A 17704-nucleotide genomic window follows, 5' to 3' on the forward strand; every position below is an offset into this window, starting at 1 on the left:
GTTCACAGCAGGCACTCAAGAGCATGAATTCCTGCCGAATGCCTGGGATGTGCTGGGTGCTGGAGCTGGGGACAGCATCTGTCCCTTGAGCCCTGGTGCTGGAGCAGGACTAGGGAGAACAGCAAGGCTTGGCCAGGGACAGAGGGATGTGGGCCAGAGGCCTGGGGAAAGAAGGACATGGGTCTTGGTCCCTGGGCTGCAGTCTCAGCCTGGAAGCCTCCTGCTAATTTTAATTTCAATTTCCTTTTTCAAGACAGGTTCGGCCTCATTAGCATATTCAAATACAGTCCATTATTATTTGAATTAGCTGTTAAGTAATTAGTTCTAATTGATGAGCATTCCCCCCACTTCCCCACATATTTTTTGGTTATTTACATCCGCTTCTAACCAACAATTTTAGGTAATTACACGCCACTCACTGTCTATTTGTACACACACTTCCTCCCATGACAGGTTCCTCCTCGCCTTTCAGCATTCACACCCAGCTTAGGAGCCATGGAGGATCTGGGCACATGGCAGGGGAACCTGGGACATGGCAGCCCTCTGGCCCAGCTCCCTTTGGCTTGAATGTGTGGTGTTCCTGGTCACCCATCCTTCCCTGCTCTGTGACACCTGTCACTCTGTCCTCCAGCATCCATCCATCCCAAGCTCTGGGCCACTACGGAGTGGCCAGAGCTGGAAGCATGTGGTGGCTGCAGCTCCTGCTCCTCTTTGCCTTGTGGCTTGGCTGATTCCCCCTGTCCTCACCTCCATGTGTCTGTCTACCATGGGGACTGGGAGGTCCCTGTCCTCTGATTTGCCATTAAGGCACTGAGATGGCAGAGGACAGGCCATTTTACCCTCCCCTTTCTCCTGGCTATGCAGCTGACACTGCCCTGGTGACCCCTCATCCTGCACTTTCTCTGGACCCAGGTTACTCTGTGTCTTGAAATGAGATGCCCACAAGTCCCATAGGGAGCAGTGTCTTCTTGCTCCCCGAACCCCATAGGACAGGGATGTCTCCTGAGGGCCTGTGAGGCAGGGACATCAGGTCCTTTGGTGACCTGGGATGAGATGGAGGTGGGCCACATATCCTGCAGAAGTTGGGGATGACTCCCAGCCAGAGGTGCTGTCCCCAGCAGGTGGACATAGGCCCAAGAGGCTGCCTCAGGGTGGGACAGGAGCAGCGTGGGGGTGTCAGGGACCCTGGAGGGTCAAGTGGGTGGTGGCCATGCATGTGGCCGGTTAGGACATCCTGGATGTGACTTGCTTGTGGATAATGCGTGTGTGATGCTGTCTTGCATCCTGTGCTTGGAGTTGGATTCTTGATGGATGAACACAGCCACATGCTGCATGGGTGCCTGGGTGAGGGGGGGCACTGGGCTGCTGGGAGTGCACACGCGCACGTGCACACACACACTCACACACACACTCTGCAGCCACCAATGTCTGGTGGGGCCCCAGGTGGGGCTCTGTGTTCTGCCCGCCTACGTGCAAGTGCTACCAGGGCCAGTAGAGCTGGGTTGCAGTACCGGCCGTGGCCAGGGGAGGTGCTGTGGGAGCTGGTAGCACTTCTGGAGTGCCGGTTAAGGCTCTGGGTCTCTTGAGGATCCAAGGCTGAGTTTGTTCAGAATGGCTGTGGCACTTGTGCTCTGCTGGTCCCAGCCGACAGCAAAGGGACAGAGACTTATGGAACTGCCCAAGATGTGCCTATCCATGCAGGTGGCTGGAATCAGCTCCTGGGGGCCCCAGGGAACTCATTCCTCACTCTGTGGGGATGCTGGGCACCCCAAAATGTGCACTTCCCCCCAGTACCTGGAACAGCAGGCGCGATCTCGGGACGTGGCCCTCCTGAATCCAAAGCTTGGTCAACTCTGAGCACATCCATCCCCCAAGAGCCCCAGGCATCCAGGCTGAGGCCCATGGTTCAGGGCCAGGTGACTGCAAGGGAGGCAGGACAGAGCCCAGGTGGCAGGGGGCACGGGCAGTCAGGGTGGCAAACGTGGCCTATGCCCTCAGGCTGTTGGCATGGCCATGAGGTGCCAGGCACTACAGTCCCACCAGAGCCACTGGCCACAGCCTGTGTCCCTTGTGCCTCTGTTCATGGGGACACTTGTCCAGGATGCTTGCTCCAGGCCCATGGCCCATCCGCCTTGGGAAGGTGTTGCAGTTGGCCGGCCTCGCTGTGCTAAATTTGGACACGTGCTGGGTCACTTTCCATCTCCAACCTCCTGTTTGTTATCTACGACACGGGGCTGAAGAGGCCTGTGCCATAGGGGCCGTCAGCAGATGCACATACAGCCTGGATGTCCAGGTGCTCGAGGACTACTCCAGGCATTGTGCAGTGGGTGCCAGTTCCCTCCACACCTTCCAGGCACCTTCCCGCCTCTTCCCTCTCCCCTCTCCCTCTCTTTCCCTACCCTGACTCCTTCCTGTGCTTCTGCTGGGATCTTCCCAAGCCTGACAGGTGGAAGGTGCTGCATAAATGTCTGTTAAATGACTGGGTGGGGTGCCTCCCAGCACGCATACCTAGGAGGCAGGTGGCAAAGCAGATGGCCCTGGTGGTTCCTGCAGGGTCTGGAGGAGGGTGTGCATCCGCCAGGCCTTCCTCAGGAACTGGGGGGTGGGATGCATTGTCTCCCGAGTCCCATTGAGATACAGTCACTTTGTGATTGATGCATTGATGTTTTCACCTCCTTCTGTTCCTACCTTCTTCATGTGCCCAGGTGCTGCTGCGCCTCCCTAGAAGAAGCTGTGATTAGGAATCTGGAAAGGAAGGAGTGTGTGGTGGTGCACTTTGGCACTGGGAGGCTGAGGCAGGAGGATCATAAGTTTGAGCCCTGCTTGAGCAACTCAGGTATTTACTTAGTAAAACCATGTCTCAAATTAAAAAATAAGAAGTGCTGGGGATATAGCTCGGTGCGAAGGCCCTGAGTTCAATCCCCATTGTGTGTGTGTGTGTGTGTGTGTGTGTGCATGCGCGTGCACACACATGCACACACACACACAGAAGGGAACCTCTGTGTTCCTCAGACCCCAGGTGTCCTTGGGTGGACACTGTCCAGCACCAGGGACAGAGCCACATGAGGTGGTGCCTGGCCTGCAGGGTGATGGGGAGCCAGGTGTCCGGCAGTGGAAGCGAGGAGCCCAGGCCTCCACACCCTCCTTGGCAGTCGCTTCCTTGAGAGTCCCCAGCACAGGGGCTGCTGGGCGCCCGCTGTGAGCTGGGTGGCATCCCGGTGACTTGCCCGGTGTCACCTGGCAGATCCTGGGCACTGTGCCCTCCCCCCAGGGACGGCTCCCTCCCCGCCTCCCAGGACTCAGTCAGTTATCTGCCACCGGGTGACAGGCGGCCTCGGCTGGCCTGTGGAGCTAAGGCCCCGAGATCCAAGATCAGCCGGCGGCTGCAGAGCGAGGAGCCGGCTAATTAGCGAAAGGTCACGGCAGCTCAGGAGCCCGGCTTCTGAAGGCGCTGCACACCGGGCTGGCAGCAGCCTGGGACGCTGGGTGGCCAGGACCGCTTGACCCCCGCCCACAGCTCCATGCCACTGCCCAGCCCAGGGGACAAACCTGGGGTCTCTGCCCAGCCTGAGCGGGTGGCACCGACCTTCACCTGTTCTCCTGCCCAGGGCAGGCTCTGCCCTCCTCGGACCCCACCTCCCTGACTTCCTCCTGCTTCTCTCTAAATCAATCCAGTTTTTACAAACTTAAATACATTTATTTAAAGAGGACGCTTTATAGCACTACACAAATGGGAAACAAGCCTCCCTTGCCATAAATAGAATTCATAATCATAAAAATAAATTCAGTGGAAAGAAAACAATGTTATTAAATTCTAGTTGGATGCCGTAGCCCCGGGGGAGGCTTGGAGCCCAAGGCCTGCTAGTGCTTTATTAAAAAAAGAGAATAGCAAGTATACAGAGGTGTGCAAGACCTACCGAACCCAAATCTAAGACTCTAACTGATATAATCAGAAACTTGGAGAAGAATTAAACGGAGACTAGCTTTCTAATAAAGTGACTCAACATTGTTTTATGCTATGTCACGTAGGGGTTGCAATTGGAACCCTACAGGAATCCTTCAGATGTGTGGTGGACCCCCACATGCGGGGTCATTTTTCTCATGTACAGAGGGTGCCAGGGGCTGCTGCACAACCCAGGGCAGTCATCCATGGTCCAGTGTCCTTGTAGCTTCCTACTCTGTCTTCATTAGCATTTGTCCTCATGGTCTCACAATGGATGCTGCACCTCTAGCTATTGCATCTGTATCTCAGGCGGGAAAGAAGTAGAGAAGGTGAGTGGAGCATGCAAAGCTTCTGGTGAGGTGATGCCCGGCAGAGTTTGCAATTTCAGGGCCAGGACAGCTCTGGACAGGGCCGCTGTTTCCTCCCTGCAGCCCTCTTTGCTTCCCTGTGCACTCATGGGCCTGTCTGCATTGCACATGGCTGGCCAGCCCAGCCGTGTCTGCGTGTGACCACAGACATGTTCACGAGTCCCTGCACTTGCCATGTGCTTGAAGACCCCATGACCATGCTGTCACCCTGCCCCCGTCACACTCAGGCACGACTCTCAGCCAGGCCCCCAGGCCCAGCCCTTCCCCTGGGCTGGAATCCAGCAGCCAAAGTGGGTCACGAGCATCTGGGAGGGGAGGGAGGCCAGGTCCAGGCTGGCGTGATGGCAGCCATGGTGTGATGGGAGGGAGGGAGGGCGGGGTGGACTCCGGGAGAAGAGACGCTGGGGCTGGGGTGGGAGCCATCTCCTCTCCGGAAGGCCGGTTTCCAGGGGCGATGTGATGCTGGGAGACAGGGCCAGGGCCCTGGGCTGCTTCCCTTTCTTGCCAGAGCATCAGGGGGGAGGGGCAGCGAGTGGGAGGAGCACGGCTCCCATTACTTTGCACCTACGGCGTGCGCCATCTCTTGGGCCGAGCCCATTCTATGCCAGGACGCTGAGCGATGTCATCGCCTCCGCCCAGGCACATATCTGAGTGGCAAGATGAGGGAGAAGGTCCGCTGGACCCCTGGGTCCCCTGTCTGCCTCCCATGTCTCCTGATCTCACTGAGCCTCTCCTCGTAATCTCGTTAGATGAGAACTCCTCCTCCATCCTAAGCCTGGCTGTTGAAACAAAGTCCTCCAGAAACATGGAAGTTTAAACAAGATGTTCCTCCCCTGTTCACAGAACAGCACTGAGGTCAGTGGTGAGGGCTGCTGGGACAGCTCTGGAACCATCACCTGTGTGGCTTCTGTCTGGGAACAAAGTGGCTGCTCCTGCTCCTGCCATCATATCTGCATCACCACTGGGCAAGGAGTGGACATACCCATACCCTTTAAGGCAGTGATGACAGTGGAACATTTCAGTTCCTCAAGTGCTCTGGCTGCGAATGGGAGACCTGTCCCTTCCCAGGCCTGACTGTGGACCCTTCGGAAGTCATTAAGCCTGAGGAAACATGGGTGTATTTCCAAGCAACCACACAGATCACCCAACGCCCAAAGCAGCCCATGCCTGAGAGTAGAGAAAGGCACCAACTGTGACGCTGAAACAGCAGGGCCAGGCCGTGTGGCCCCCAGGGGCCACCAAGGACCACTGCCCACGCCCGGGCCTTGCCTGTCCTCCTGACGGTGCTGACCTCTGCCCCCACCCTCTGGCAGGAGGCAGGCCACTTGTCTCCGGTGCCCGCCCTGGTTTCTGCAGAGAACACCTGGCTCCTGAAGGCCCTGCCTGGGCGTTGGAGTCACGCTGGGGCTCAGAGCCTGAGGTTGAGACGCGCACAGCTGGGTCTGGACGCGACCCCACTCGGGAAGTGCAGGGTGAGGGCCTGGGGTACCCTGCCTCCCCTGGCATACCGCCACCCATGCGGAGCTCCGTCCTGAGAATGGCAGTCTGTTTCTTTACAAAACACTAACATTTATTATAAAATATTCAAGACATCTCAAATATTTAAATCCCTAATAAATATTTCAGTAATTGTAAAATATTTAATACAACCAAAGGTATGAGGAACAATTCGGTGAATACTGGAACGTGCGCCCCTCCCAGCTTGAAATGAATCCCTCGTGGCTGGGAGCTTCCTGAGCCCCACATCCTGTCTCCCTCCCTGCTTTTCCTTAGCTTGTCACCTGTGCTCAGATACACCCCTCATTTACCGCCTTAACCACTCCAGGGACAGTTCGGCTGGGGAAGTTTATCCCCAGGGATGAGAAATCCATCTCCGGGCTTTCCCGTCCTCCCCCTTCCTCCTCCCTGCCGTGATGATTATTCTCATGAGTGTTTATGCCTTGACCATCTTCCCATGAACCCCGGCCCAGCACACCATTGGTGAGGTCTAAAGCTCCAGATGCAGGGGACAGAGAGGAAGGTCTTGTGGGCAGTGGATGACTGCTTCCTTTTCACCTCTGTGTAGTGCCCCACAGGGCTGGGTGGTTGGCTCTTCTTCACTGCTGTATAATATTCCATGGTGCTCATGCCCCATGTGCTTGGTCTGTTCTGCAGTGTCCCTCTCCAGCCCTCACAGGTGAGGCTGATGGGTGCACTGTGCACACCTCTCCTGGGATGCACCCAGGCCCACACAGTCCTTGCCTTTGTGGACGTTGACTGGCTGTTTGCACAGGGTATGTGGGTTACGCTCCTGGGTGGCCAGAGAAGCCAGTGTCTGCCAGCACAGGTCTCTGCTGGCCCCTGAGACACACCCTGCTGACCACAGGCCCCACTATGTGTGGTTGTTACAGGCTCGGCACTTTACCCCTGCCTCATGATAAGTGGGGACTGTGGCATTGGCCCTGCAGGGGACTACAGAGAAACAGTGAACGGATGCACAGCTCTGAGCTTGACTCTGTCATCTCCTTGGATCCAGAACCAAGCAGTGCTGGATGGAACCGGAGTGTCACCTCTGTTCTGCCTGATGTGTGTCTGCTAAGTCAACCAAGCCATGCTGACCTGTTGGGCTTGTGTTCGCCTTTCTTTCCCCTCTGGGTGGTGAGGAGCCGTATTTCCTGGAACTTGGCTCTTGGTTGTGACTACTGCAGGCTCTCAAGTTTGTCCAAACTGCGGCTCACAGTGAGACCGGGTGCATACAGAGCTTGCAGACCAAGCCAGAGCCCTCAGGGCACCCTGGCCCGCGTAGCCACCTGCCTGGCACGCCAGCGTGTGGCTCCCCTGGGGTCCAGCCCGGGAGGACTAGCGCCTCCACCTGGTGCTTTCTGGAGGACTTCCTGGAAACCGTGGCTTCCAGCCCGAGGCCAGGACCTCTGTCCCCACAGTGCACACTGTGCCCTCTGTCCCTGCAGTCCGTGGGGGCTGACGGTCCCGCCTGCCCTTACTCTTCCCTCCCCCTCTCCCTGCCGCATCCCCCTTGGCTGGTTGACCAGGTGGAGCTCTGGAAAGGCATCGAGGAGGCTGTGGGGCCATGGGAAGTGGGCAGGGACCGGAGCTGGGAGGGCCGAGGTCCCTGGCACCAGATACGTGGGCAGACAGCAAGAAAGAGCCCAGGCTGAGGCCGAGGACCCAGCAGTGCCGGCAGGCAGGCGGAGAGAAGCTGTCCGAGTGTGCTCTCCGGCCGGCTGTGTGTCCTCGCTGTCCTGTAGCCAGACAGACGGTGGGCGGGGGACAGACGGCCTTGGGAGGGAGCGGGGGCAGGGGAGCCCGGTGTGAACCAGAGCATGTGCTAAGTCAGGACGCTGCGCCCCAAGAGGAAGCATTTGCACCCCACTTGGGTGGTTTCCAACCTCGTCAGCGGCGCCGAAAATGGAACACCCTCCAGCTGCTCCGGCTGTCGGACTCTGCTGCTGGGACGCAGGAATCAGACACTTAGTGGGGAGTGTGGTGGCTCACGCCTGCAGTGCCAGCTCTCCGGGAGGCTGAGGAAGGAGGGTTGCAACTTGAGCCCAGGCTGGGCAACTTAGCAAGAGCCTATCTGCAGGACAAAAGGCCTGGGAATGGGATGTAGCTCTGTGGGGGGGCCTGGGTCCACGGGGACACTTTTGCCCGTGATGTGTGTGTGCGTGTGCACACGTGGAGGGGCAGGCAGGGGTGCACACTCTGGTGCGACTCGCACCCACACCACACCGACACAGGCACTCTCACACCAGGACCGCCCTGCACATCTTACGGCCTCCCTGCTCCTGTAACCGACGTGCTTGATGCGGGGTTGGCCGTGGTTTCTTCTCACGTGGCTCACTGTTGTCTTGTGGTACTGAGGGTTGAACCCAGGGCCTTCCCACAGAGCTACATCCCCAGCTCTGTTTTATTTTTTGTTTCAAGGCAGACTTTTGCTAATTTGCTCAGGCTAGGCTTGAACTTGTGATCCTCCTGTCTCAGCCTCCTGCATGGCTGGGATCACTGGCTGTGCTACTGAGCCCTGCCCTTGTGTCTTTTTGTTTCATTGATCCACTGCTTCTTGACAGGAGCTTGGAGTGAGTCGTGCAAGGCAACTGACCTTTCCTGCTACTGTGAGCTCCCCACCTCCCAGACATTCAGCAAAGGCCGGGAGAGGATGCCTAGGGGCTAAGAGGAGGGATGGGTCCCAGCTGCCAGCCAGGGTCTCCCCTTCACACAGCCCAGCACCTGTTCCCTGGAGCGGCTGGGATGAGGGTTTGGGCCTTTATGCTGGTGGGGGTATTACCTTACGTCCTGATGTTTCCAGGGGCCAAGGAAGGGGCTGGCTCTCCCTTTGCTTCTTCCCTGAGACGGGCCAGGCCTCAGGACTTGGGACCCCCTAGGGCTGGCTCCCAGCCCCACCCACTCCCAGCTCTGTCCTCAGCTGCTGGCCCGTGCTCCCCACTGGACACTGAGCCCCATGACCCACAGAACCAGCAAGTATCAGGATGACCAATGCCTGCACAGGCCCCTCTTCTGTCCCCCAGGCCCATGTTGGGTGCCAAGCTTGGCCCCTTGCAGATGGGGACGGGGAACTTGGGGGACACTGGGCCCCTTGTGTTGCTGAGTGTGTTGTCTGCCTGTCACCTCATAACAGAGGCCCCGGACCTGCCCTTCTGCGCCGAGGTTTGGGGCTTCGGGAGAAGTGTGGTGTCTCAGCTCAGCTCATCCTTCCAGCCAGGTGCCGTGGGCCTCTTTCTAGATGATGCTGTGTTTTCCAGGTCCCCCCGCCACCTGAGCGTCTCACAGCGGCATGCAGGGACTGTCTGCTGTCACAGCTTCAGGCTGTGCAGTGGACATGGTTGTGCCTCAGCCATGATAGGCCTGGGCCCAGGTTCAAGGGCACTGAGAGGTTGTGTGTGTCACCATCCCAGGGCAGGCACGGTGGGAGAGGAGGTTAGCTCCATCGTGCAGAAGCAGACTCTGCGGAGCCCCTTGGCTGGTGCCTCGTCGCTGCTGAGCACCTTGCTCTAAGTCAGGACGGGCCGGTTGTCCCCCTTCTGCCATCTCTGTGCCCCACCTGTCCTTCTGTGGATCAGTGGTCCCAGCCGGGTGGTCTCCAGGTGCAGCCTCTCTGCCATGAGCCCTCACACCCCCAGGGGACGCCCCTCCTGGTCCTTGTGATCTCGGAATCTGCCAGACCAGATGCCTTCAGAGCTGCTGCGAGCAATCCCACAAGCCCTCAGAAGGCACGCAGACAGTGGGGGACAGCGCCCCGAGAAAAGGACGGTTCCTGTGCAAAGTGTTCACAGTGCTTGCCCAAGCAGAGCACACCATGGAGCAGAGACCCCCAAGCCTAGGACCGGGGTGTCCCCTTCCACTGTCTGCAGGGACAATCGAGACCAGCCAAGCTCCCAAACTAGGAAGGACATGCAGGAAATGAAACCCATACCCATCTTGCCTGTGAATATCGGATCAAAACTCCTCAGGCAAATCCAATTCTGCAGAATGTTAGAGGTAATCTGACATGATTATGTATGATTTATACAAAGAATTCAAAGATGGCTTAATGTTAGGTAAATCTATTAATATACATACTTTCAGCAGGTCAGCCAGAAAGCCCCGTTAATAAATGACAATAGGTATTCAACAAAATCCAATGCCAATTTCTGATTTTAAAGTAACTGCAATAAATAGACCCGAAAAGGCACATTCTTGTCACAGTGAAAAATCTGTCTTCTCTCATCAGTCAGTATCATTCTAAAATTTTTAATGATTTCCATTCCAAAACTTTCATTGAAAAAAAACAGGTGCTTTTATCATGGTTCAGGAATCCTGGACATAGCAATAAGACACGAAACAGGATTAAATGGCGTGTCTCCAGGAAAGAATTGTAATTATTTGCAGTCAAAATTATTTGAGGCCCTCGAGACCCAAGAGAACAAACTGAAAAATAATTTAATATGAGGATTTAATATGAAGGTACTGGGCTGGATATAAAACCAACATCATACAAATCAATAATTTTCATCTGTTCTGAGAACAAGTGTTTGGAACACGTAATGAAATAAACAGTTCCTATTCAACGACAACCATAAAACAACAGCAACCAACCCCCTCGAGGAATCCCCAGGAATGAATTTACAAGAAAAACCAAGGATCATTACAGAGAAAAACCGAGGATCATTACAGAGAACTCTATAAAGTTTTCCTGAGAGACATAAAGGAAAACAAGAAGAGTTTGCTGTACAGGGCTGGAATATTACCTGCAAGTGATTCCAGAATTAATTTATGGGTTCACTGTTACTCATCAGCACCTGGGTGGCCGGTTCTGAAAAGCGAGATGAAAGGTTCTAAAGGTTCCTCGGGAAGAACAGCAGGCAAAAGGAGCTAAGCCATTAGGCAGTGGAAAGGGTCCAAGGGTGTCTTTCGGGCAGACAGCCGGTGGTGCGCGATCAGACAGTGCTGTTTTGGTGAAGGAAGAGGGGAAGGCCCCCCCGGGAAACCATGACTCCTGGGGACTGCTGTGCAGGTACTTCTGACACTGGGTCCTCATGGGGACAGGAGTCAGACCTTGGCTGTTTGGGGTCAGAGTGTGGCTCTGGGATCACAGAATGCTGAGCGGAAGGTATGTGGGGGATTGGTGTTCCAGGTGGAGAAAGGGCATCTTTGAGGAAATGTAAGACATCCAGGCTGGACACAGCCTCCTCGGGCAGGAGAGGGACAGGTGGGACCATCGCCAGGGCCGTGTTGGCCCATCTATGACACGTGGACTCTCCCAAGGGCACTGGGGAGCCATGTGGGGCTGCAGAGGGAGGGAGGAAAGGTTAGTGCATCACACATCAGCTGGAGGGAGCAGATGATTCCAGCAGAGTGTCAAGACAATGTGCTGCCTGCTGGGGGGAGAAGAGAAAAATCTATTTGGATCAGAGAAATCTGTTCCAGGTGGCTGAATGTTCAGCGAGAGAATTCAGTGCATGGAGGCACCAGGAGACAGGTGGTGGCTGGTCTCGGGGTCGCACTGAGATCCCTGGGCTGCACAGAGGTGGAAGTGGGTGCAGGCAGAGCCCTGGGGATAGTGACAGGAAAAAGCGAGGTCTTGGGCCTCCTCCCAAGAGCCCGCTGCTGCCACATGGGGACCAGGCTGAGGACACTTCCTGAAAGGGCCATGTGACTGCCAGGGGACAGGCATGGTCCTCCTCCAGCAGCCCGAGAGGTGGGCGTGGCCTGGCTGTGTGGGAGGGGCTGGTGGCCAGGGATGCCCCCTGCAGGTCACAGAAGCAACTAATGGCCCAGGGTGGTGACAGCAGGAAAGCCCCATTTCTGAACAGGACACCGGGTTGCTGGGGCAACAGCTCAGGGCGTCTGGGCCTGATCTCCTTCTCACCCTGCAGGCAGGGGTGCTACTCCCACTGCTGACAGGTCCAGCTCCAGCTCTGGCCGCCATGTTAATACTGAGGTAGCCCAAGACTAGACCTTGTTGATAGTGTGTGTTTGTTTGATTTTGTAACTAGGAATTAAACCCAAGTCCTCCACACTGAGCTGCATTCTCAGCCTTTTTTTTTTTTTTGTGGTACCGCGGATCGAACTCAGGACCTTGTGCTTGGCGCAAGACAAGCATGGTGCCACTGAGCTAAATCCCCCACCCATTCTCAGCCTTTTTTAAAAAAATATTTTGTTTTGTTTTTTAATTTTGAGACACGGTCTCACTAAGTCTCTAGGCTGGACGCTAACTTGTGATCCTCCTGCCTCAGCCTCCAAAGGGCAGGGATTACAAGCATGCACTATCACACCCGGCCTTCCTGGTATTTTATTTCCCTCATTAATGTAACATCTGAGGGCTAATTCCTCATTCATAATCTCTGCTCAGAAACCATGCCCCAAATCTTTAGTACAATTAGCAGCAGCCAGGAAACGTGTGCTGATTCAGTCATCGTGATGGTGACAGGAGGCAGGACATGTGCATAAGGGATCAGCCAGCGGACAGCTTTTGACAGACAGTCACTGCCTGTGTGGAGGGAGCCAGCCACTGAGTCACCAGGGCCCACATGGTCTCCTATGATCATCAGGTCCTGGCCTCCTTCAGGGCTGCAGTCAGGGTTCAGAGCCGGGACAGAATCCTCGAGCTCAGGGAAATCAGAAAGGGCTTCCGGGAACTCAGGGACTCTCGGAGGCCACGGCACTACTAGGAAGAGAACAGCAGATCTCCCCCTTTGGTGTCACAGCAGCTGGAGAGATTCAGGTCAGACTAAAGATAGAACTTCCTGGCTGCCAGGGTTAGGAGGGTGTGGTGGGCCGGGCGCCAGGCACCCTTGGGACACCTAGACCCGTGCCTGGCGTGGGTGTTGCGCTTTCGGTGGCACGGGGTGGGCCCGTGTTCCTGGAGAGGGTCACATGCGTCCCCCATCTCCAGGGGCCAGCCAAGCTCCCCGTCCTGGAGTCTCTGCTGGCGCCTGAGCAGGGAGCCATTCCAAAGTGATTTCTCCCTCCAACGGTGCCGTACGTCATGTTTTTTAATTTAAAAAGATGCCCAGTGGAAGCATAGCAGACCATTAAATGTTTGGTCCCTAATTAACTTCAGAGCAGCCTGGCTCTGCAGGGCCCAGGGTTGGAGAACAGGGCCCAGAGCTGCCCCCGGGGCCAGGAGGTACAAGAGGTGGGGCTCCCTTCCACCTCCAGGGCCCCTTCAGGGGCTTTGAGGTGAGGCTAAAATCTAGTTGTCTTTTTTCCCCAGTGGTGAGGATTGAACCAGGGCCTTGGTGCTGAGCTACATCTCCAGCCCTTTTTATTTTGAGACAAGGTCTTGCTGAGTTGCCCAGGCTGGGCTTGAATTTGCAATTCTCCTGCCTCAGCCTCCCCAGGATCCTGGGATGACAGGTGTGTGCCACTGCGCCCAGCTAGGAATCTGCTTTGTAACAAACCGTTTGGTGGATTCTGCGCCGGTCTCTACTCTTAGCCGAGTGCCCGGTCCCTCTTTCCTTGGCTGCCAGCGGGGGTAACTGACATCCTGCCGGCTGGACGCAGGAGGGCTCTGTATCCAGTCTGTACTTAATACACACAGGTCGTGAAGGGAACAAGAGGGTCCCTCTGCTTGCACACTTAGCGTTCCTGCCCTTAGTGGCGTCCATGGTCACATGCAAGGTCATCCAGCAACCTCCCTGTGTGTCCCCTCGCTGTCCCCGGTGTCCTCTGAGCCCTTGAAAGGGCTGGTGTGGTGCAGGCTGTGGTTCCCTGTGTCCTCCCCAGCTCAGCCTCTGGAAGGTCAGGGCCGGCGGAGGTCCAGGACGAGAGAGACAGCCCCGAACCTTCGGCCAAGTCTCAAGGAGCCAGCCTGCTGACTCAGCCTCCTGGACTCCCCGCCCCCCCCGAGCCAGCCAGTGCATTGAGGTCCCAGAGCCAGGGGCATCCCTCGGGGCCTCGCCTTGCAGGTTGCAGGGCAGACTTCTAGCCCACCCACCCCATCCTCCACCCTCCTTGCCTGCTCCTCCCACCCCACCCCTGGGGGCGCAGGCAGCTGGGGGAGCTGGAGAGGCACTTCCAAAGGGAGGCCCCTTGCGCCAGGCTACATGCCGCAGTCCTTAAGGAACAATCCTTGCAGTGACCTGGGAGGGAGATGCCTTGATTATCTGTACTTGACAGATGAGGAAACCTGGGTTCAGACAGGGTAAGTGACTGCCCAAGGTCACACAGCCAAAGAGAGCTTGGCAAAGCCAACATTCATGTTCTGGCCTAGGATGGTCTTGTGATTCTTGATGCAGTGGGGTGGCCCAGCCCCACTTGCTCTTGGCTGGGAGGGGCTGGGTTGTCAGGCCCTGTGGGCTGGGGTCCCTGCCCTCCCTGACTTGCCTGTTGGCCCGTGGACTATGCAGCAGAGCTGGGGGAAACAACATCAAGTGCAGCCACACTGCAGAGGCAGGCAAACATTAGCAGTAAACATGATCTATCGGCTAAACATTGGAACAGAAAAAAGTTATCGATCTATAACTTTCCACTGTCTCTGCCTCCCCGCACCTGGCCCTTGGCCTTTGTCCCAGCCGGAGGTGGAAGGAGGCCCTCTCCATCAGTAAATCCCCAGGCCAGCCCCGGCCGCTGTCCAGCTGCATGATCAAGGAGAGGGACATTATTTTTAGACAGAGGCGCCTGTCCCAGCCCAGAGCCACCATTATGCAAATCTGCTCACAAGAAGTTTAAAAGCCCGGAACCACCATATTTCTGTATTTCATTAGCGGTGAGGCGACAGGCTGCAGGCTGATGTGACCAAGCTGTCCCCTCGTCCTCAGGGTGACAGTGGTGCTTTCTGGGCACGTGAGTCTGTGTGCGGCCGCGTGTGTGGTCAGGAGGCCTCTCTGGGGCTCCAGCCAGGTAGACACGAAGCCTCAGACCCTCACCACAGAAAGGGGCCCTACAGGCACCTGGTTCAACAATTTGTGGTTGGGAAACGGAGGCAGGGATGCTGTGGCCTGGGGGCAGGGATTGGGGAGGCCCAGGGTACTGCCCAGGCTCAGACCCCTGGCCTCTGTGCCTCCCCTGTGGTCACCAACCCTTCAGAGGACCCATCAGACCCAGGAGAAGGAGCAGAGGCAGTGGGGGAGATGGCTGGGCCACAGTCGGCTCCTTTCCTGCCCTCAGGACCCGGTCATCCTGGCCCAGCAGTGCCTGCAGCACACTGTCCACCTGGCATCGCCCAGCACCTCCCCACCCTGGACAGCCCACTCTGGGGAGGGGCCTTCTCCGGCACAGCTGCCTTCGTGCCTCCCTGTCTTCCCCACAAGCCCCTCAGCCCGCCCCAGGCCCTTCTGGGGAAGCCTCACCTGACCACCTGAGATCGTGTGGCACCTCCCAGCTCTGCTCCCCCCGCCAGGGACCACAAGTCCATGGGGTCAGGGTTAAGGTGCCTGGAAATCATCTCCAGGGGCCAGGATGTCCAGGCCTGTTGGCGAGGAGAGTGGACCAGCTGGCCCATTGGCCCCACACTTCAGGGTCCACACTAGTGTCGAGTGTCCTCATGTCTGTGGGGCACTGAGACAGCCGCACCTACTCGCCCAGTTGTGTGAGTTTGAGGACAGTCAAAGCCCTCTCAGCCCCAGGCTCCTCTGGAGTGGGCACAGGTACACAGCGCACGTAGGCAGATGTGTGCGGCCCCATGCGATTTGTTTAAGCAGCCAGCTGGTTCCCATGCCTGAGGGGACCTGCCAGCTTGGCCCCTCCACCCAGGACAGGCAGCTCTGGTTTGAACCCTGTTGGTGACAGGGAGCTTTCTACCTCCCATGGATTGTTGGACAGGGCTCTTCACTTGTCTCCTGGAGCGCCCTGTCTGTGCGAAGGTGACACTCACTGGCCTGGCACCCTGCGGGGGTCCTAGCCCCTATAGCCACCCTTGGGCCCCACACCCTGTCGGGGCATAGGGGCACATCAGGTGGGAGGCACCGGACAGCAGTCAATCACATGGAATGAGGCCACCAGGGAGTGTGGGGAAGGGACAAGGACAGCCTGGCCCCACAGGTTCTGTGCATCTGTCCTGAGGCTAGCTGGCTCAGTGCTCTGCTCTGGCAGCCATGGTTTGATGAGTGAATAACCTAGCACAGGGTGAGGGGTGGGAGATGCTGTGTGCCGAGATTTGGCCTGTTACCTGGGCAGCCTTCCCATAGGCCCCGTCTCTGCCTCACAGCTCCCAGACTGGGAGGTGCCCACCCTCTGCCCTGCCCCATCCCCAGGAACAGGCAAAGCTGAGTTAGTGTGGCCTTGGCAGAGCCTTCTCTCTGGGCCTCAGTCTCGCCATCAATAAAGTGTGAAGCATGGGGCCACAGAGGTGACAGCAGAGTCATTTTCATTGGAGGGCTACTGACCACTGCAGTCCAGCACCCAGCTGGCTCCTCCCCCGGGAGACTCGGGTGAGGCCCGCATGGGGAGCAGGGAGGCTTTGGACCTGGAAGCCCCTGCTCCTCCGCCGAGGGCCAGCCTCCCACTGTTCCCAGCACCGGAGCTGGGGGTGTCATAGGACGGGGCAGGAAGGGCCAGCCCCGGTGTGGTGTCCAGTGGACCTGGAGGGGCACATTCACACATGTGCCCAATGTGCGCAGGTGCATGTGTGTGCCACCCCACCCGCAGGCAAGCGCCCCCCCACCCCGGCACACGAGCGTGCAAACCTACAGGTGCCACCCAGCCTGGAGCTATGAGTGCAGCGGAGAAGCCGCAGTACCTCTGATAAGGGCTCTCAGGCCTATAATCCTCCTTAACTTGACTTTGGGTTATTTTGAGCAAGAGATTAAGGGTGATTACGATCGCCCTGCAGAGGCGCCAAGTTTCCTAGAGGGGCCTGTGGTTCCCAGCACCCCCTTCTGGAGGCCATCAGCCCCACATTCCAGGTGACCTCTGCCTGGGCCTGAACTCTCAGGAAGCCCTGAGACATAAAAGCACAGGTTCCTGGGCCCCTTGGGTTGGGAGGAGCTGGGTGCAGGTGCCCAATCTGCATCTCGGTAGCAGGACATAGATGAACATCACCCAGGCGGAGGAGAGAATTTCATGTCACAAGCTGGGCAGTGTCTGCTCTCCTGCCTCCTCTGGCAGTGCCCATTTGTGGATCGAGGCCCAAGCGGGCCCCTCCAGGTCACCCCCACCACCACCACGTCCCCTGGGGCCTCTCGGGAGCCCCCACTTTCTCTGACTTCACCCCTGTCTTTAAATCAGAACAGACTCTTCCCAGGAGCCAGATCAAAATTGTTCTTTATGAAGTTTCCAAAGAAGGGAAAATCCATTTCGCATCATTATATTTTTTTCTCCTAATTTGAACTGCCACAGTGCAGACTAGTTGCAGACGTCAATATCGGTGAAATATACTCGGCTGGCTGCCGGCCAGGCCACAGAGCGGGGACAGAGGGCGGCTGTAAATCCAGAAATTAACAAGCAAACACACACCTATTTCTCCCGCTGAGGGAAAACAGGGTGGGGGGACCTGCAGGCCCCTCTGTGCACCCCCGGGGGGCTCCCTCCCTGCACTGGGCCTGGGAGGAGGCTCTGTCCTGCCTCTTCCAGTCTCCAGTGGGGGTACAGGGAGAGACCCAGGTCCCCGGCCTGACAGCAGAGTTGGCGACCTCATGGCACAGCTGCTGTCTGTTCCTGGCCTTGCTGTCAGGATCCACCAAGTCGGGTAGGGACGGCTCCACGCCCTGGGCACCAGAGATGTGGTGGACAGCCTCAGGGACCACCTGGCTGGTTCATTTGGGAAGCTTGAGGCCCAGGGTGGAGTTCACTTGGGGGCCGCAGGGCAGGAGAGCTGTCAGGCCAAGCCCAGGGTCCCAAGTCCGTGGGAAGCCCCCTCTGCCTGACTGAGGACCTAGCCTGGGCTCAGGCACCCCATGCAGGCTGCCAAGGGTTCTGAGGCCGAGCCCTCCTAGGGGCAGAAGTGCCATCCTCAGTC

At 57.3% G+C, this 17704-nt stretch overlaps 1 protein-coding gene across 4 annotated transcripts in view; it reads left to right on the forward strand.

Moving 5' to 3' along the window:
• Elfn1 (extracellular leucine rich repeat and fibronectin type III domain containing 1) overlaps positions 1-17704 on the forward strand; it is a 53084-nt gene that overhangs the window by 31874 nt on the left and 3506 nt on the right. The window contains exon 5 of one of the 4 annotated variants that reach the window (XM_087196428.1): positions 2706-2836. The exons of the other annotated variants lie outside the window; for them this stretch is intronic. The gene's annotated coding sequence lies outside the window, so the exon portion shown is untranslated. The remainder of the gene's footprint in view (positions 1-2705; positions 2837-17704) is intronic. 4 annotated transcript variants of the gene reach the window in all.

The sequence above is a fragment of the Heterocephalus glaber genome, unplaced genomic scaffold, assembly GCF_053883595.1.
Source record: "Heterocephalus glaber isolate CG9 unplaced genomic scaffold, H.glaber_assembly_v1.0 deba00001610, whole genome shotgun sequence".
Taxonomy (NCBI): Eukaryota; Metazoa; Chordata; class Mammalia; order Rodentia; family Bathyergidae; genus Heterocephalus; species Heterocephalus glaber.